Source organism: Bombus vancouverensis, chromosome 12 (genome assembly GCF_051014615.1).
Source record: "Bombus vancouverensis nearcticus chromosome 12, iyBomVanc1_principal, whole genome shotgun sequence".
NCBI lineage: Eukaryota > Metazoa > Arthropoda > Insecta > Hymenoptera > Apidae > Bombus > Bombus vancouverensis.
The window spans coordinates 3,787,862-3,809,244 of record NC_134922.1 but is presented as its reverse complement, the minus strand read 5'-3'; the positions used below and the strand labels follow the sequence as shown (position 1 = coordinate 3,809,244).

At 36.9% G+C, this 21,383-nt stretch overlaps 2 protein-coding genes across 4 annotated transcripts in view; one reads left to right on the top strand and one right to left on the bottom strand.

Moving 5' to 3' along the window:
* Nucleotides 1–21,383, bottom strand: part of LOC117165029 (uncharacterized) — a 474,023-nt gene that overhangs the window by 398,671 nt on the left and 53,969 nt on the right. For all 3 annotated transcript variants that reach the window (XR_013059759.1, XR_013059762.1, XR_013059763.1), the window contains one exon: nucleotides 15,508–17,869. The gene's annotated coding sequence lies outside the window, so the exon portion shown is untranslated. Of the gene's footprint in view, nucleotides 17,870–21,383 lie in introns of those variants that run through there.
* Nucleotides 1–21,383, top strand: part of dpr1 (defective proboscis extension response 1) — a 443,679-nt gene that overhangs the window by 415,288 nt on the left and 7,008 nt on the right. The gene's annotated exons all lie outside the window — the stretch shown is intronic.

The window sequence follows — 21,383 nt, the reverse complement described above, 5'->3', positions numbered from 1 at the left end:
TACCACCGCAAAGAAATCTTAACTTTTCATATCGCATCACGTTGATATTAGTATCACACGAACTACATTTATGCAAAATTCCAAATTTTTCCAAATTTTCCAGTTTACCAAACTTCCCTCTTAAGTAACTAAATGCTAAATGCTTAATCTTTTAGATTCAATTGATTGATAAATGATCTGCCTCAATTATTATTCTGCTTGCAATAAAAAGAAAAATTATTCTACATTTTAATTTAGTAATTTAATAATCTGTAATTGAATCTTTTACAAGAAGTGTCTATTCCCTCTCCTTCCAATCTATATTTTTCGTAATGAAATCTTGAATTTTATTGCGCTGTTCCACATGACATTATCAGAAAATTTCAGTAACCCGTCCTTCTCGCATAAATCCAGGCCGATTCGTTCGAAGAATACTAAAATAGCGGCAGTACTCGAAAGTTTCTCGCTGTACGTTTGACATTACAACCAGCTGGACGGTGTGTAAAACAAGATGCATGGAAGGTATTTTATTGCGTGGCAGTAAAATGCAACAGATTACTGTCACGAAGTGACCTATCGAACACGACACACGTTCAACGCTGACATAACGATTCCGTATCCATCAACGTTCTCAACCTACACCAGTACTCTGATTCGAATGCCAACTATGTTCCTCATCTGTCGAAGTCTTGAAATATCGAACATTTCACAAAAATATAATATTGAACGTAACATAATATAATATACATAAACATTATCAGAATGGATCGGACACTATCGAAATAGACTTTCATTCAAGCGATTATTCAAACGAATTCTTTATTTTATTTCTTATTTGCTTTGTTACTTTATCTTAAATAAGATGTATCATCGAACACTCTTCTATTATTTTTGTGATTGATCCCATAGATTGAAATAGAGCCCCGTGGGAAATCGACAAAATATCCATCGAAATGAAACGAAAATGAAATAAATAACTTGAAATCTAAACTAAAGGAAAATGAAATAAATAACTTGAAATCTGAACTAAACGAAAGTGAAATTAATGTGCACATTATTGGCGTGAACAAATCGATTTTTATGGTAGAGCCATAAAATACAGAGAAGTCATCCGCGTAAACCTGAAATAAATTACAAATAAATTTCAGGTAAACGTATCAAATGTATTATATGATTTTTTTGCTTAAATAATATTAATTGTTAATAAAAGCAGAAATGAAATTAATTTGCTGGGAACTGAAAGTAAAAATAATTAATGGAATAACAATTGGCGATAATATTCCGGTTATGTTCCTGTAATAACTTTCCAGAAAATTGAGTAAAATATCGATCTTTTTGGAATAACAATGTCACATCGAAAACATTCAATAAAAGCATTCCATTATCTTTTTTATTTCGAACGTTAAACGAAAAATCAATCAGTGAGATAATTGCCATTATTTTATTTTACATTGCTTCTTGCTAATAATGGTTTAATTATCGTGCAAAATGCCATTGCTAATGTAATTCAGTAGTACAACTCAGTAGTAATGCAGCCAACTGATACTATTACACAATCGGGGCAGTGCAACCGACTAACGTGATTTGAAATTGAGAACCAATAATGTGATTTAACGCTGAACCTTAATAGCGCAACTTGTAGCATCAGCGAATAGTAAAATTGGATGCTAAGCAAATACTTCAATTGTATGTTAGAGAAAGAGAGAAAGAGGAAAAGAATTATAATATAATTGAAAATTAACATTTTTAATGACACACACATATCATTTTTCTACAGAGACTAGTACCTTGATACTGTTAAGTTACGGTATCGACATCTTTATGTAATCAATTAATCACTCCGTAACCAACCAATCATCCCCATACAAATAGAGAAATACAATTCGGTTAAAAGGGGATAAAAGAAGGCAGCAAAGTTGAATCCCGCTATTTGTAAAATTCAGTATCCAACGTGAACTAAATAAGGAAAGAGTAACGGAAACTAATATCCCAGCCATCTTAGTCGAAAGAAACAATAGAAACGAAGAAAAAAAGGAAGATTCTGATATTCGATCAGGCGATTCCGTCGAGACACGCGGAAAGCACGGAGAACGCTTTCGTAATTCGAAGGCTAGTCCGGGAAACTTCTTCCCTGGCTGATTTTCCACGGCGAGGAAACGGCGAATTCCCACGGGATCGCGGTTGGGTATCGAAATCAAATCAGGACCAAGTAGACAAGCGGCAAGCCGGGCACGTAGCTACAGGAAAGTAACGTAAACGCGTAGCGCTCGCACTTCCGCAAAGTCTGCATGGAAGGCCCTTGCATCAGCTGGAATCTCGATCGTATTAGGCCGAAAGACTCATGAATCCGACTTCTTTTCATCAGCCGACAATATCAGCTTCTTTCCACAGACTTACTAGAAATTTCCTTTCTTCACAAGAAGATTCTAACGACACTGTATAAATACGTATTCCTACTTTTGGCTTATTGGCCCGTTTCTTCTTCTATTCTTCTTCTCCTATTCTTTGTCGATTATGTAGTCGAATAACGTAACTCTGTTTAGCTTGTGGTATGTCGGATAGATTATATGCCTTTCATTGAATCGGATACGATTGTTTGTTAGTTGGATTAATAAGTGGAACGAAGGTTTCATTGTTTAGCCAAGGAATTGGTGCAACTATATAAAAAACTACATAAAAAGCTACATAAAGAACTACATAAAAAACTGCATAAAACTACATAAGAAAGTGTTGATAAAAAAGTTTTGTAATTTTCAAGATTTTTAAATCGGCCGTTTCATGTGCGACACTAGCCTAAGATTTAATAATTTAAAATGTTATACGTGCAATTACGACCGAATCTAACGTAACTAGGAAGATAAAGATTGAAAGTGACAGGGGCAGAAAGAGGCAAACCGCTAAGTAGGTGGAAAGAACAATACGTGATAGGGAAAGCGGTTACAGAGTAGGAGAAAATTGCAAGTTACAAAGCTACCCGTAGAAGATTAGACGTATGTAGTGCCACGACGGAAGGCTCCTCTTTCTGTTGTGTTCTTACCACTTTACTTTTAAAAGTTCTTTGGTAGTTGAGAGACGGAGGCGAGTTAGGGGTAACTATGTACGTTGCTGCGATAATGAACGATCGATTCTTTGCGAAGGAACACGTATGTTCGTTTATAGAGAACGAAGCTTTTCAGGTAATTGAGAATTTCATTTAACGAAGAACGTTGGAAAAAGAAGTTGAAGCACGTTAACTGGAGAAGTAAACGGGGGTTAAAAGTATTATATAACAGCGATAAATTAGAAAATTTCATACTGTTATGATATATTATTACACGTATTGTAATATGAAAGTTTCTATTTTTAAATCCTTTGCTTTAATAAAATTGCAACCTGAATAGTTGCGTTAAAGAGAGAGGAAGAAATGATTTTCAAAAGTAGAAACTCTAGCCTGTGTGCCATTATGCTGCGATATTCGTCCATCTCTGCTGCATATGCGTTGTCTAAAGAATTCGATTGAACAATATAAATCTAAATTTAACGATATAAATGATACATATATCGTAATTTACGTTATATCGTAATATAAAAATCGAATGAAGGAATGAAACCGAACGAATCTAATCCTCACATAGGTTCAAACGGCCTCAGAATCAAACGCGAATCGAATCATCATGTTCGAATTCCAGAAAATCGTGCTCCAAATTCCGGCCGTGTCAGTGTCCTTGCAGCGGAACGCATAATTAACCGAAGACGTGTTAATTGGACGCACGAGGCGCGAACCAGCAGAAAGAAAGAGACAATGAAATATCGTCGGAGCGTCGCGTCGATGCGAAATTAATTGACGAAAAGTGAAAAGAAAAGCCATCCAACACGTGTGCACACGCGCACGAACGGCCGTTAGCATTAATTAAAAGCTGGAACATTCTATTTCAATTTCAAATACCATGGATCGGTCGCTGAGCTCCATAGCTTGTCTGTGTGATCGTGATACGACAATACCGTTCCTTCAGTTACCTCGACCGATCATCCGTATTTGCATAATTCGCTGGCCAACTTAATTTCCGGCATCTCCGGAGACGTTGTCGGAAGTCTGCGCACGCTTCTTCGACGTCGACGAGTTGTCGTTCAACGGAAACGGTTTCACGCTGACGACCTTTAATATTTGCTGTACCATGATTTTATTGGATTTTATTAGGTAGAAGTAATGAAAATTTAATTAAACGCTAATTTGTTTGATAGTTCAATGGACATTTTAAAGCGTTTGTAAAAGTATTTTTTTCGAATTCAACAGAGATATAGCGTAATTCAACACGATGCAGTAACGCTTCTTCTTCTGAATCGAATAAAAATTGTTGAATAAATTGGAAATACTAATGCAAGAAAATTGAATCCTTCTTTTGAAGAATAGATCATGAGTTTTATGTAGGTCTATGCAATTTTGATACCTCACACAGGTTCATACGTTCCGTTGTTTGCGTTCAAAAAAGGAAATTACACACGTGCCAAGAAATTTCAAGTAGATTACAAGTGTTTCGAATTCGCATTATGCTTGTCAAAGTGCACCTTTCGATTTCACGATTGTCAAATCAACGTTTAACCAACCCTTACGTCCATAAATTACAATCCTCTCTACTCTCGCAAAACTCCATTTCTGCCGACAAGCCGATTTTGTATAAACCGTCGTCGTGTATTTATACCAACACATTTATACCAGTGCACTTGGTACTTCCGTGGGTTAATTCGGTCATAAATATACGGCGACATCTTTACAGCGATAATCACGAATGTGGTCACGAATGTGTATATTGTGTATACAGGGTGTCTCAACAATCACGGTATAATCGGTAATAGGATGATTCTACGTGGAAAAGCAAGACAAAAATGTTGGATAGAATATAATATTTGCTGTGGTATTTGGAGCGAGAATACAGTTTCTTCAGCTGTATTCATAAAGATATGAATTTGTGTAAATAGTCCGGTTGTTAGATAGGTTTGAGTGAACGAAAAAGCGTCATAACGATAAATCATGCGTCAAAAAGTGGATTCCTACTATTTTGCAATTCATAGCTTCAATTGCATTTAGTATTCAGTAGCAGATTGCTCGAGTTTTTTTTGGCTAAAATTTATTTCCAGAGAAAATGTCGTACAATTGCTTTTTACGCCGTGTTTTAATTAATTGTTAATTTGCTTTGAAAAGGAACACGGAAGAAGACGAGGATCGGCCGTTTAATTTTATTTACGAGTTCTGTTAAATTTCCCTCTGGATTATTATTAGTCGAATGTGATTTAACTCTGATTTAACCTGCGATTTAACATTTTCAATGGCAAATTAAAAAGATAACCTTCTCGACTGGTGCATCGTTGAAAACCACGGATTACGAAATATAATTTTCTGGGTTATTTCGGAGTATGTAATTAAATTTTATACTTCCATTCTGGGAAGTTTAATATCATTGGACGTTAAAAATATGATTACTACGGTTTGGAATGTTCTGTCCAATCGCTTCGTTATTTTAATACGAAGCGATTTGCCTGGCATAAAATATACATGTTTAAAATATATTTTATAAATGTAAAACGTTCCGTGCTGCAACAACTGGAACGAGTTGACTTCTTATTCCGGATTACAGCAGAAAAAACAATTCAATTTATTAAAATATGAAAATATACGTGTTATGTGTTCAATTAATTGTTTCACCTACTAAATATTATAGTAAGTATACTATACTTTGGAATTTTATATATCTTTGCGTATTACGTGTATCCTATGCACTTTGACACCATTAAATATAACATAAATGCATCAAAATTTACGATTTATTCATCAGGTTTACTTTCAAGTAATCTAATATTTATAGACCAGAGTATTCTTGGTTTGTTTTTCTTCCATAACCCATCCTTCAAGAATATTTCGAAATTTTCCAAACTTTTTGCCGATGGCGTACGTTTGATGGACACCCTGTGTACTAGGAAAGTCAGGTTCGACGTGTTTCAACAGAAACGGGGATGATCCCTGACGATAGCGTATAGAGATCCATCACGCGTGTCGCGCGCAACATACAGGTAACCCACGAATTCTAATCCCGCGCCGTGGATACGCGTATTACCATTTTCAAATGAAACGAAAATTGCGCTGGAATAGCCCAACGCGTTCGGCCCGATTGAACCGCGGTTTCGATGAATCAAATCGCGATTACGCTCGCGCTTAAGTAGCAACATTGCTCTGCTGATTGCTGTAATAACCTATTAAACCACCTAAACAGAACTATTGGCACCAAAATGAAAGAAGGGTTGTTTGTGTCAGAGGTTGCAGCGTTGGGAAGAAATAGCGATAGTGATTGGTGCGTGCAATGAATTAGGTACTTTCATGCAATTGTTATTACTATTATGGTTTTAGTGCTATTACCATGGCGAACTTTAACTTTGTCAATGAATACAATGTTAGCTTTTCGAGCAGAAATTGCCTTTTGCGCTACCAACTACGATTTTCCACATTTTTTTGTTTGAATATATACTAGAACTTCGTTTGTTAAAAGGAAATTTTAATTAATGTTAGTGTTAGTAAATTTTGAATAATAAAAAATAATATCTAGGTAGCAAGGAAAATTGGTGAATTGTCGTTACACGCATACAGTTGAACCAATTGAAGAGTTGAAACAAATGGAGCTATGATACAATGAAGAGCACAGTGAGATTCTTGCTAAACGCCTGGATATACAGCGATTACAAAAAGTATTCCTACGTCGTTGTATTTATTGTAGCATTTATATACCAATTAAATAGCCCCATGGTAGTTAAAAAACTCCCAAGTGCATTACGTTTCGTATGATTTAAGATTTTCTTTTTGCCAGTGATTCTTTTTCACGAAGATTTTCCCCCATCAATTTCCTCGTAATTTGTTGCATCCGGCTCGCTTTTCCGTGCACACAGTCTATATCTCCAGGTATCGGGGCAAGTGATTCGCGCGAAACGCGGCTGAAAAATAGGTCGAAGAGCAAACAGTCGAGGAACATCGTTAACGAAACACGGAGAGAAGAGCTAATTCAGTCGAAAGGATGGCTGTTCTCCAATGGAAAACTAATATCCGGCATTATCGAGCGCGTTATTTATTTTACTTTACCGTGGAAGCTGATTAGTTTTTCGATATTTATTTCAATTGTCGTCGATTAATCGCGAATAGACAAAGGTTTGCTCCTATTGTCTGACAGGATTTTTGTTTCGATTGGTATCGTTGCAACGAATCTCGTTCCACGTATATATGCAAATCAAACGTTTTCCTTGTACAATATTCACTTTCCTATCCTTTTCTCTATTCTTTTGCTCCTCCATCTGTTAGACTAGAGATTCGTTGTTATTTGACATAGATAGCGACGATGTAGAGATCGAGTTCGTTATTTCTCCTGCCTGTTCCTTTGTTTCCGTATCACGGGCTGGATGTATTGCAGTTTTCTTAAATTATGTGAGTACCAGTTGGTGAAATTGAACGTGCTGATTGAATACGCTCGAGCGATTCTTTTGTGCTCTATGTTCCGCTTCACTCTTTTTTCGTTCCTTCGTTTCTCGAACGGAATTGAATGTAGTTTGTTCGATGAATCTTTTACCTCACTGATTGTGAGATCTTCTTCTCTTGTTCAAGTGCAAGGGGGAGAAACTCCGTTTTCTTTTCTCTTTTCTTTTCTGCTTTATGAAGTCTATTTGCTTGTAAGAAATAATGTTCCTAAATTCTTAAGTAGACATTTTTAATCCTATGAGAAGAATAGAAATTTTAAATAAGAAATAAAATGATTATATAAGAGTATCAAACGAGATTACGCTAAAAAAATAAAGAAATATTAGAACTAGAAAACCCATCTTTTAACAGTTCGAATAGTTTGCATTGAAAAATTAACTTTTAATTGCATTTAATTTAATTTAAAATCTAATTTTCTATAAAATACTGCTCCCTCCTCTACTAAAACGATTTTCATATGTCTAAAATTTGCTTGCTGGTACTCTGCGCATAAATGAGTTTAGTTTTCCCAATTCTCAGAGCTATTTAAGTTTCTAGTTTATTTTTCACGCTTTCTATCATTTATGGATTCGTCAACTCGATTTAGCCGTGAACTCCATTTGATTGAAAACTCGAAATCTAACTATCGTCGAAATAAAACTTCGAAACCTGCGCGGTCCCCAAAGCAGCGACGAACAAAATTTCAACCGAACAAATGTACCTATGCTATCTCTGGTCAGTTAACATTTTTCATTGCATCTACTGCTTTTACTTTTCGTTGCGTTTAAAATAATCAAATGTTTTTCGATATCCTTTCATCCAAAAAATTAGTACGCTTGTTTTATTTTCCATCGTTAAAAAGTTCTCTGTTAGCAGATCCCACTTTCACGTCAATTGCTCATCTATAAGTTGCAACCATAGGAGAATCGATAGCGTGCTACATCAGCGTTGTTAAAAAGTTGTTTCCAGCTTTACATAAAGATAGACGTTTCAGCGAAATTTATAATTTCATTGGAAAGAGTACGTTGGGATTTCGAATATAAAGGAAAACGACTGGATAATCAAAACCGGTTAAATTCGTTTCCATCGTCTCCTTCACCTTCGTCGTCGAATACTCGACGCGCCTATTCGTTTCGTGGACGTTTGCTTGTTCAGCCGCTGGTAGTTCCGCGATGAAACGGTTTTCATAAGGCATTGTTGATTCGAGCGAATCGCGTAGGCGCGAACGCGATGCACACGTTCGTCCAATATTTGCGAAAAGTGTGTCGACGCGACTGCCGTGTGCAAATACCAGCCAGAACGTGTTTGCCGCCTACGAAAGTGTTATAATATTTAATTCGTTGTTTTGAAGTTTGTATTCGTGTGTCCGGTTGATTTGTAACCGCTGGCGTTAAGAAAAAGAGTTGAATCTAAAGAGAAGATGGGTTTCTTTTAGAAAAACAAATTGGAAGAACTTCTCCGGAAAGAAGCGAATTCGTGTGTTTTAAAAAAACTTAATTTTATCAGATTAGCATACATAAGTACATATAATGTGGATTATAATTTTTAGAACCAGTCCATACATCTATTTATCAAATAAATATTTTTCTTATCTTTTTTCGATTGCTGGCTACCAATACAGTCTACAAGTATTGTAAAAGAGTACTAGTGTTATCTCAAGAAAACCATCCGACTGTATGAAAATAACAAAAAAGACTGCAGCTTCTTTGCGATTCTTTAGAAAATGTGTTACGTGCAGGGAACAAGTTCCGAGGAGGAGAATGGGCAAAAGTTTCGGTTTTGCGTCATTTCGCGAAAGTTTCCTCGCAATGGGCACAAGCAATTGTAAACAATTCCACTGATTAAAAAAGCTAGAAATTTATCATTTTTCTAGAGATTGCTAGATACTGGAGGTAGAATATCTTTCTCACAACTTGTTCGTTCAAACATCTTTGTTCCTTCTTTTTTGCAATCTATGCATATCGCACAAAGAAACACGCAGAAAGTTTTGATTTAATCGTCTAAGAAATTATTTCATTGCCAATTATTAGAGACGCCATAATTCTTAGATATCCCGGGATATCTCGTGGATTACAATGATATCCGAAAAAGATTGGAATCACCCGTGATGAAGCCTTTTTGTACAATTTCCTGCTCTCCGAATTCATTAAAGCAAGGGGTTAAAGTCTGTGCCCTGGCCCAGTTACGAAGAATGCTCTCGCAAGAAACGTCAGCAACAAGCTAAATTAAAAATCTCACGCTTGCGAACAGCTCGCAATACGGTATTTCGACTATCCAACATCAAAGAACCTCCAGTCTACGTACGTCATACATTCCGAACCACGTGAAACCACAAATCAAAGACGGCGAAACCCTAGGCATGCGCGTTCTCTTCCGTTTGTTTAACGAAATTAACCTCTCAGCCGTGAAAAGTGCGACAAAAAATGCTCGTGCTGAATGGCAGCGGTGAAGACGGCTTCGCGCGAAACCCTGTGAACGTTCGTCACGGTCTAAACTTCAGACCTGAGGAAATTTAGACCAAAGCAGGTCTAGCTTCTAGCTCGAATGAAAAGGGAAAACCATCCGTGATAAGAGAAAAGCTGCCCTCAGCCTTGTACAGGCCACGCGCCTTGCCGATCTCGTGAGGATACCAAACGTCCTGCATAAAAAATGCAAGGGATACCAGCTTCCCTTTGATTGTCGCTGCGGCAGGACGATGCGATAGGCGAAGAATAAAAATGAAGACAATAACAGAGGGGCTTAAGAAATCTCGTCTCTCAAAGGAAATCATCTCGTCTAGTAGGATGAGGCTTCTTCCCCGCGAATCGTCGAGGTCGTGCCTGACCGCGTACTTGGTCTTCTTCCACCTTCCTTTTTTTTCTCCCTTCCTTCATCCTCTTCGTTCCGCCGGAGACATTAAAGTCTGGGGAATTAAGAGACTACTCTACTCGAAAAGCAGAGGCTGGTTTTAATGGAACGGCGTAAAGTGAACTGGATATGGTTTTGGAATTTTTTTACATAGGATTAAAGTGGATAAAGACGAAGAACACGCAGACGAAAGGGGTTAATTGTTGGCGGTCTTTATATTTTTATGAACACGGTTAAAGAAATGAAACTTAGATATCGTTTCATCTGGTAAAAGTTGTAACAAATATTCCACTTTGGATGGTTTACATTTTCCATAAATGCATAAAAATCCGTAGTTTAATTAATATAAATATTATATTCATTTTTAGCGATATTGGACATTGTTGAAAAGTGTTATAGGTTATAGATTAATTAACGAATTGAAAGGTTTGCAGCGAAGGATAAAAGAACGGATGACTTGAATTCCAACCAGTCAGAAAGTGAAAGACGAAGGGCAAAGTGTAGCACCGGTGGAGAGAATAAATTTATTTTTCCAATGGAGTATTTTTCTTGCATTAACGTGATTAAGTTAAGTTCATTTTAAAAGCGGCTACGCGGTGTTTGCGCTCGATAGCGATGCATTTTGTCGGCGATTGAAATTGTTAACGTAGAAAAGGGGTTGATTTTAAATGATCGATTTGCGTTTAAAATGCAAAAGGTAATTTAATTTCGATGAAAATGTTTAACACGATAAATCGAGAGAAAGGGAGACAATTCTAACGTCGTGCTAAATTAAATGCACGAAACATAATAGTCCCTACTCTGAATTTAATTGAAGTTAAATTATATGGTAAACTGGAGGAGGAGCAAAAATCTCGAAGCGAGGTGAATGTTTTTCTAACTTTATTATTATGCTTTACTGTTTATAACATTATCATGCATTAATGCGTTAGTTTTATATAAATGATTATCTTTAATTATAAATCATTTTCTTTAAGACAATTCATAGAATATGAAAGAAATAAAATTACAATGCTGTTAATGTCACTCACTAAATCTTCCGATTTAATAAATGAAGTTTAATCAAGAAAGCACGAAATACATTGCAGACTATACGATTGACATTATGATTCTCGATACATTTACTCACGTACGTATATAAATACGTATATAAATTAATTAAAAATAAATTAAGACCTAATGGAGATTCATATACTGTTAAGACAAATTCGCTAAAAAGTGTCGGAACAGTTATGAATGGCAATAGACATGTCATCAATATGCAACAACTCTATTGTTTTTCTTGAATTAAAATGTATCGTATAACGTATCTACTATATATTAAATTTTCAATATAACAATTCCATTGTATGTGATTAACGCAGCGATTCGAATGATCCATTTGTTCCCTCTATTAATTTAAATAAGGAACCTTCCAGCGGCCCTTTCGCAGAGGTGCTCGGCTGGCCTAGTTTCCAATGGCAGACGAAACGTATCTCCCCAAAGGCGGTGTTGTATTGTATCAAAAGCATGTTCTGAACCATGGCCAGAAAGCGTGGGTTCGCAAACTGAAATGACTCGGCGAATTCGCGGATTTCAATTCGCCAGCGGCTCCTAAACTGTTGAATTTGGCGATAGGGAACTCGCCCGCTCTCTCACTCTAATAATTGCACACTGCTCGCAGAGTTTCGCGTTCTTACAAACCATTTAAATGTCGCTCCGTTGGAACTGGAAAACTTTCGACCGACATCTTCGGGAAAGGACGCCGTCACGACGTTTACTCCGAGACTTACCAAGGAACCCAGTACCTCTTAGCGCGCGCTCTCTCTCTCTCTCTCTCTCTCTCTCCCTCTCTCTTTCTTGAAGCTAACAGAAATTGTCGCGAGTTTTACGACTTAACACTTCTTACGGGCCTTAAGTGTCCGTTTGAGTCAATGTCGGAACATTGCGTCTATTTAAACAGCGGAAAAATCGGATCTGAATTCCGGAGTTGTCTCAAAGAAGGAGAACAGTTGAATATTGAGCACACACATAGTACAAAACTGAAATATTTTATACTTTAATGTGACTAATGGGAAAAATTAACAAGTCAAGTTCAAAGTTCGAAGAACCCAACAATAGTTCCAAATATCCGTGTTTCGTTCATCCACGTAGCTGAATGAAACAGTCAGCCAAAAGTTAACGGGTAAGGACACCGCGCAACGGTCATGCGGAATATCATTTTCCACTTACTATCCAGAACGAGCTAAAATTCTCATCAACTCTCATTAACAACTTCGCAGAAACAAGAAATTGCAAGACAGTAACGCAGATTACACTTCCGAATATCATTTACTGACCACAAACTGTCGTTAAATCGTAAACTAGGAACGAATTGTCCCGAATTCTCGACGAATAGAGGCAAAACTAGTCGTAAAGTGTCTTCGAAACGTCAGGTTTTTCGAGTGGCTACAGAGAAATTGTCAAAAGCACGTAAGGTACGAGATCTCTGACGAATGGAAGTTTGCGAGAAACGGTACGTCGTTCGTATCGAAAAGCTGCGTGTAATCTTGTGATACACGGTTGTAATTAACGCGGCTCGATCGACCGAAAAACAGCCGGATTATCCGGCTTGTTGCTTGCCGGTGGATCGACGAGAAATTTCCAGCGACGTTTCAGCAGCGATGCTGCTATCGCTTCCGATTGATTGATTTATGAAGATAAAATGGACTATGCCAGCGAGTGATATTGCAAGCTTGATCTAATTTCGCGAGAAGCGTTTCGTTTAAATCACCGAAACTTTCAGTTCGAAGCTAAAATTGCGGCATTTATTTTGCGGCATGTGTTTTGTCGATACTCTTTCAAATTAACACTTTGACTGCCACGTTGGTCATATGTGACCTACCACGGTTTCTCCTGTAACGCCACGGTGGTCATTGGTGACCGGAGCGCTTGAACTTCTTACAATTGTAAAAATTGTATGAAAATTGGCAGTTAGGGCATTTTGAATATAACCGTTAAATACATTGATCAATTAAACATTTTTATTAGAACATCAATAAAAAGAAATGAGAACAAATCTTGCATCTAACGGTGCACTGTGTTTGCATCCATATCTTTGAGGGGTAATCTACGAATATTATTATAAACACACCTTAGAAAGTAATCGTAAATCGTAAATAATCATATAATTGAAGTTAGAAGTGTACACAAACCTTACTATTGTATATAGAATGAGCAAATACTGTTTACTAATACCTTCTACATGTTTCAACAATATATTCTGGACGTTTTGCTTACGACGAAATAACGAATGCGAATGATTTGTTGAAATAAACGAAGCCTTGCTATAATATGTTGCTATCAACTGTTACCAAGGCGCCACGATGGTCACCCGTGACCACCAATAAGATAAACGGTCCATTGGGGAAGAATGTTGCTTGCATCATCAATTTATCATTATTTTGCCATTATATGCTTTGTATAATAAAAATACTCCCAGGGCATCTTGAGCGAAACGTGTGATTTCTGCGTGGCAGTCAAAGTGTTAATACAGCGTGGATGTTTCGGTAAATTCATATTTTCACGAATAAGGAATAGAACCTAAACAGAGACTTTCAAACCACCTTTGCCAAATTTAAATGCGCGTAGGAAAATCACACGAATATTTATCGGCACTTGTGGAAGTCATTTTAAAGATATTTTTCATCGCTGCTATTAGGAAATAAATGGAGTCCACATAACGAGATTTCTACTGAACTGGTAGCTTCAAAACCTCGTATCTTTGCAGATTCCTGAAAGCGGTACCAAAGCAAAACTTCGAATATACCGAATTGTCAACAAATCATAATTTCCTGATATTCATTCTTGAAGCATATTCAATACAAATGTTCTCCTTTACTTTGCAAGAGAAATCGCTCGCTCAGGGTTTCAACTACTTTCGCGAATCAGCAGCTTTTTGAAAAGTCACCCTGTCATACATCCGCGAAGGTGGTCCTTTTGGAATAGTCCTATTGAGTCGTAAGAGCAGCCGAACGTTCTTTGATCCGCCATTGATTTCGTAGCAGCCGGTCAAAGGCAAAGGTTTTCCACGAAAAGGAGTACGGCTTTTGGTTATCACGCGTCGTTGAATCCTGAAAAAGGGCTGCCGATTTCACCATTTCCACGTAACTTCGAACTGTCAACGAATCTGCACGAATTTCCAACGCAACTTCTTCGTCCCTTATTTTCTATTTTCCTTTTCTTAATTCTTTAAATATATGATTTAAATATTACGATTTAATATATGCGATCAAATTGATTACGATGTTTTAATCGCACCACGCAGACATTCGGTCTTTCTATAGCTTTTTAATATTCTTTCTCGTTGCACATAGAATACACAATATTTCCTCGTTTATCGTTCGACGTAATAATGTCGATTTTTTGAACGTTCGTATATGACTTCAGTTACTATCTTCAATAACGAGTTTCTCTGTTTACAAATTCTCTTCGCACACGCATATGAATTTATAGTGTAGTCATCACGTATGTATGTGTGTGACTTAAAAAGCCATCAGAATTGAAAATGCTTTGTTTGTAGCGGCTCCACCGCTAGTTATCAGCTAATCTTCGACAGGAAGCTGCTTGATCTTACTCGAATTAATTTAGTCGCGAAACGTGACGACTTTGATGCATCCGCGAAATAATGCAGCAGTCACGACTTCACAGGTCGAGGCTATCACACGCCACGAGTAATTAATGAAGACGAATCGACTTCTAGCTCTCTTCTTCGTTTCGAGGCGAAAAATTCGCCCTTCTACAAACTGTGTACGTTTCCTGATGAATTACACTTAATTAAGGTGACTAACGAGATCGCCGCTACTCATACGCCACTATCGTGTATCGTTCTTCGTAGGAATCTTTCATTTTTATCTCTTATTAACATTTGTAGATACTCGCCCCTTTCTTTTTCACTTTTACCGCATTATTTGTAACAATAAAAATCTTTACGTTTACGAATTGATTCTTTTATTTTGAAAAACATGACGTATAAAAAACAAGGGACGACGTAAGGAATTACTTCTGTACTTGCATCCATAAAATACATTCCTCGCAGCACGTACATATGTGTCTTTCGTACGAGAGCTTTTACAAAGTAAAAGTTAAAATATTTATTAAAAATTAATGATTTTTCTACTGGTTATATTAAAAGATATAATAATATAGAAGAAAATTAATCGAAATAAAATAAAGGAAAGTACTGTACCAGATACAAATCAGACAACAACTATTAAACGTTCTTACATAGAGACACAAATATAGAAGGATATCGTAAGTCATAGACAATTTTCTTTCCCATAAGTGGCTCCCTTATCATTTGTTACTCCCTATATATCATTGCCTTCCGTTCTTTTAGTTTCACCCTATCTACGTACTTGCTGGTTATCTCTGTACTTCACTCTCCCTTCCTCTATGCCCTCGACTATTTTTCTCAGCCTCCGCCTCTTTATCTTTTGGCCTTTTTCCACTCGAAAACGCGAGTAGGGGAGTGGTCAGAGGGCAGAGAGATAATTATCTTCGGCGAATTACCGGTAATTGTATTTGTTAAAGGGGTATTTGAATTCATTTAATTCGGACCATTAACGAGAGAAAAATTAGAGAGCAGGCGAATAGAGAGAATTAGATTTCTTTGGCGGCTAGACAGAGACACGCCATATGCGATTTCTTAAATAAAGCGTTACCGGCTCAACGAATTAAAGGGTTTACCCGTTATTTCCCTGCGATTTTGAAAATATTCAATGCCTGTTTCCACCAAAAAACATTAAATGCATAGTTAAATCCATATACTCTTATTTTCCAATGAAGAATTTCTTTATCAGAATATCCTTTAACATCTACAGATTTGTTTCACGTTTTACCGATAAAATCGTGACGGTCATTTTTCATTGCCGAATTACATTGCCAAAAAAGTTTCGAGATGTTTTGTGTAAAACATACTGTAGGATCTTTACTACAATTAATTTATTTACAATAAATGGATTAAACAGATGTTGGTTAAACAGGAAACGATGATTGTTTAACGTGAACTAATCACAATAACGTATTATAATTAAAACAACTAGATAGTTGATTTGCAACTCTCGTCACCACGGATCCAACGCTCTCTCTCACGCAGACCACATTCTCTCGACAACACAATTCGCATTCCTTGACTTCTCGATTTACACTCTCTGACTTCTCAACTGATATTGTTAATTTGTCTTTGTCCTTAGCATCCCTTTGTCTTTTGTCTTAGCCCTACCACGCACGTGTTCCGCAACCGCTCGTGGCCGGGATCACGCAGACCTTTTCCGCGAAACTATTCGATTGAAGGACCGACGATACATTATTGGGCCCGTCGGCACTTCGGCTTTCTCGCGACATTGTTTATAGTTCGCCCGATATCTCTTAGGCCTTTCGTCCACGATACTACAATATAATATCATGTGCTGTCAAAAGAAACAAAGAATCGGTCGACATCCGAGGCGGAAACCGATACGCAATCTCGATAAATCTGGTGCGATCCTTCGCTATCGAAAATTGCTTTTCTTACTCAATCCGTAGAAATGAGTTGCGGACTCATTTCGAACGGTAATTATCTCAAGCAAAGTGTATAAATTCATCTGTGTACCATGCTCTATGAATGCAGCGGACGCCGCGAAAGATAAATATTCAAATATTCATAACAGCCACGAAGTCAAAGAACGTTGTTACCAACTATTTCTACTACTCGACGAATGCTGTTCCTTCGAATTCTCATCCTTTCGTCGTTCAATGTAGAAGCTCTGGATACGAATTAACTGCTTTGGGGAAAAAATAGGAGCGGTAAAAACAGGTATAGCGATAAGGGGCGTGGAACGCTCATGAAAATGAGACGAACTAGAAAAGTATATGAGTGTCTTGCTAGGCAAAATATAGTAATGGAACTTTTGTTGCTGTTTCAAAAAATTATTCATCGAAATATTCGTGGCTAATCAAATGTAAATTGAACTTATTAGCTGTTATAATTCATTGGCTAGTATAAAAAAAAGTCGAGAATGTCATGAATGTGCGAGTCTTGCTACGTAAAATATGCTAATGAAACTTTTGTTCCTAATTCTGAAAATTCTTCATCGAAATATTAGTAGACAATAAGATTGTAAATTGGATTTGTTGATTATTATACTTGGGAATTATCGCGCTACAAAAGTCTCCGAAATCTCTGCTAATTTCGCGAACCTTTGCAAGCATAGCTTTGATTTATTATTTAACGGCCATGGTTCGTGATTTATCACTTACTATGGTGTTGGTCGGCTCTCTTTTTTCCTGTCTCCCATGGCGCGCCGAAATAAAATTGCCATGTATTTTCGGCGCAGTGCCAAGGCTTGCTTTCGCTACTAATTTCAGCCCGTCATACACCTTACTTGTTGTTGCACATCACGCGCAATACGATTTACGTGACGTGGCCGGCCTCGTGACGAGCTTTCCCAGTGTTTCGTAACAAGCTGCATCCCTTTACCTGGTAATTTCCAGCGAAAATATCGCGCTACTGACTCACGGCTAATACGTTCTAAATAGAGCTTTGATGATTTTGGTTCTTCGAACAATCTGCTTCTGGAAAGAAACGATCGAGATAACGTTAGGAACGAAGATTGTTAAACAAGAACATAATGAGTGCATTTTTGACGAATTTCTTAATTTGATGTTATTTAGCGATTAAAGAAATATGATCCTACGTAATGTAGTTAATTAAGAAGAACAAAATTTTAAGAACAGAAAATTTTGATAACAAGAGAATGACTTCGATTATATCACGAAATTATGTAGGACCACGGTATATGATATTTCAGAAGTGCAAATGTATACAATCGTAGAAAAAAATATAAATCTTAGTTCTCTAAAAGAAAAAGATAAAGTTTATTAAAAGTTCTCAGGAAATGATGCAAGGGAAGAAACTAGTCGACATTATTGATTTAGCTTTAATCAACGTTTTATTTTATTTCCACACGCGACTTGCTCGTTAAATTATTCTGCAATTAGCAGAGCTACTAATTAGTATAATTACAGCAACAAATAACGTAAAGTACTGAGTTTTACGTTTCGCTATAAACTTGGAATAATTGATATAAGTCATTCAAAATTTCGTAAGCATCATGTCAAGTTCGTGAAGAAAGATTCGATGGAAGCTTAAGAATTAATTCGTTTGCCTTGTTATTTGAGTTTTGGTTTTTTGAAAATTGAAGGTTAATCGTGTAACTGGATGAGATTGACGAGTTTGTCTTCTGAAAGGTTCAATTGCGAGAGTAATTCCAACGCTATTGTTCAAATCGACTCCCAAAATCTCAGAATCCTGTCCCAAATACGAATCCCTCTTTTCAAGTCTACATTCAAGACTATATATCATCTGTCGACGATGATTTTTTCTAACCCAGTGAAATCAATCTTCCACGAGCTATTTCATTATCACGACGCGTAACTTGAATGTCATGTCATCTCGTCAGCAACGTAAATTCCCTTTCTCAATGGGACTTAAGACACGGAACGTTAATCGGGCTAGCCGTCAATTGCGTAGGGCGACGGGAGCCCTTTAAACCGTCACGACAGAACAGGAATTAGAGCATCGATTAGACGGTCAATTATGGAATTGCGTCGGGCAGACATCATACGAGTAATTCGACGCTTCCAGCCGGAATACTCGTGCCGGGAATGTGGATCGTTACGAGACCGGGCACCGTTCGAAATATAATTAGTTAACGTCGTGTAATTAAAAGCATTCGGTACGAGACTCACGTAGTTTCGACGCGATTTCACCGGCCTGTCGAAATGATTAAATATTCTATTATCAATGATGGAGGCACCGGTTAGAGGGGCTTTTGGCGTCCATTAGAACAGGCGACCGAATATAATCGGACGCGCTGCTACCAATTGACAAATCCTTGCCGCGCGTTTTAACTCTCTGTGAAATCTATTTTTCTCTGATTCTCCTATAGAATCGCACGTGCTTCACGGTCGAAATTTTATTAGCAGATCTGTGAAATATATCTTGATGGTGATGTTCGAGCCACGTATTGTAGTCGAATTACAAATATAAAAAGAAGGTAATATTATTTCACACGAAAAGAAACATACAAATGAAACTCTGAATCGAAAGAAGTTTCATTTACTAACGTAAACTGTAAACTGAAATCAACGTTTAATTCATTATTTCAGTCAACGCGATCAATAATTCCATGTCAACGGTTATTACGTTCATTTATACAAGTGAAATCTACAGTCTAAATATTAGTAAAGCATCGTGCAACCTATAAACGACAACTAACGCGCGTGACGTACGTGTAACACGACATAATGACTGAAATATAGTTGATTTGTCATTTTATTTCGCGTAATATATCGATTTTATGCTTGCTAATTACAATGCTAAATATATACCATTTACGCATTGAAATTTTACTTTTAGATACTTGTTCAAGTAACTTTTGTAGATAAACCTATTGAGAAACTCGGTCAAGAATATATCACGAACAAATTTTACTTTGAATTTTAACCGGAAATCTCTTTCGACTCGAATCAGATTGGCCGAGCGAATGCAGAATTTATTGAACTGAAGATTACCATAAGCGTTTCTGGAAGATGACTATCGAGGTAATAACGACGAAAAATGATAACAAGCTACTAAATCCTGATAATAATATACAGTGATCCTATATACAATGATCCTGAGATAATATTCTATATAGTGAAATAATATCTTATATAGGGAATAGCGGCAGGAAATTAAGTAATATTTCTTCATAATTGAAACAAGTGGCTCTTGTTCCTCCTGTTGCTGGTATCATCTGCGGTACAGTGAAGCCTGCTGCATGCAATTACTATCTAATTGCCTATACGAAATGGACATCTAATCTGGTATACATCATGGTACTCCTATAGCTGATAGCAGTAATTCTCTGGTTTATCCCGTCAACGAACGTCGTTCTAGCTTGCTGTAATTAGCGAGAAATTAATCAAGGATACGATTCTAGTGGAGAATGTGGTGCAGTTCCTCGCTTTGATATGCATATTTTATTTTTTTCTTTTTTTTTCATTTTTCTATGGTAATATGGCAACACTCGTCTGTAAGCAACACTTATGGTTTTTATTTAAGCAAAACTAGATATATGGAAAAGTTTGAGCCTTTTTTTTTAAACTTTTCACGAACAATTATCTTTAATCGATACAATTTCTCACCTTTTTGCGCAATTGTTTGGTTGGTATCGATTTGTCTGAAACGCCAACTTTGTGATCGATTTGTGACCGCTTCACAAAACCACAGTGAGCACAATGAGCAACGACCACAACGCCTAAGCCGCATGTGGCTTGAATCACTATCTTTAACTTGGGTTGAGAAGTTCCGGTCGATATATTTAGCTCTCTTTAGTCAGACAACACTTTCGAAATATTACAGAAATACGAAGGTGTTTTGTGTGATTTCTTCGCGACGAAATCTGAAAGTTGACAGAAAATCGTACCAAGTGTTTCGAACATCAATTTGTAATGCATTGAAAGTGATGTAGTTGAAAATGTAAAATTGATAAAAGGGCTTGAAACTTTTGCATGCGTCTAATATTGGAGGGAATAAAAGATAGAACTTAAATAGAGATCAGTTTTAGCTACGAGGTATTATCATTGAGTACTTTACTCTGCATATTCTGTATATTTTTATCTTGTAAGAATTATTACCGTGAACGTGTCTGAATTATTACACAAACGTGGAGCTACCACATAAGTAAGTAACAAAGAAAGAGAAAAGTTACAATTTGAAAATAAAAGTTTCTTTTATATCGTTAAAGATAGTTCAAAACGGGACGAAAATATCTCAGAAATTAAGCCACCGTGGCTTTATATCCCTGTGAATTTTGTACTCGTTTTAAGTATCTCCACGCTCTTCGAAACTTTGTCCATTTAAGCCAGAAGCAAGCTGTTTATGTTTCATGAGTTTACGACTACCAAGACCATTTGGAAGGAACACACACAGCGTTTTTGTACGATACTTCCAGGTTTCTTATTCCTCAGTATGACCTATTTAAAGAGAGTGGTCATCTTGTTCTTGCTATAGGAAAATTCTCCGAGCAATCAGAAAACAATG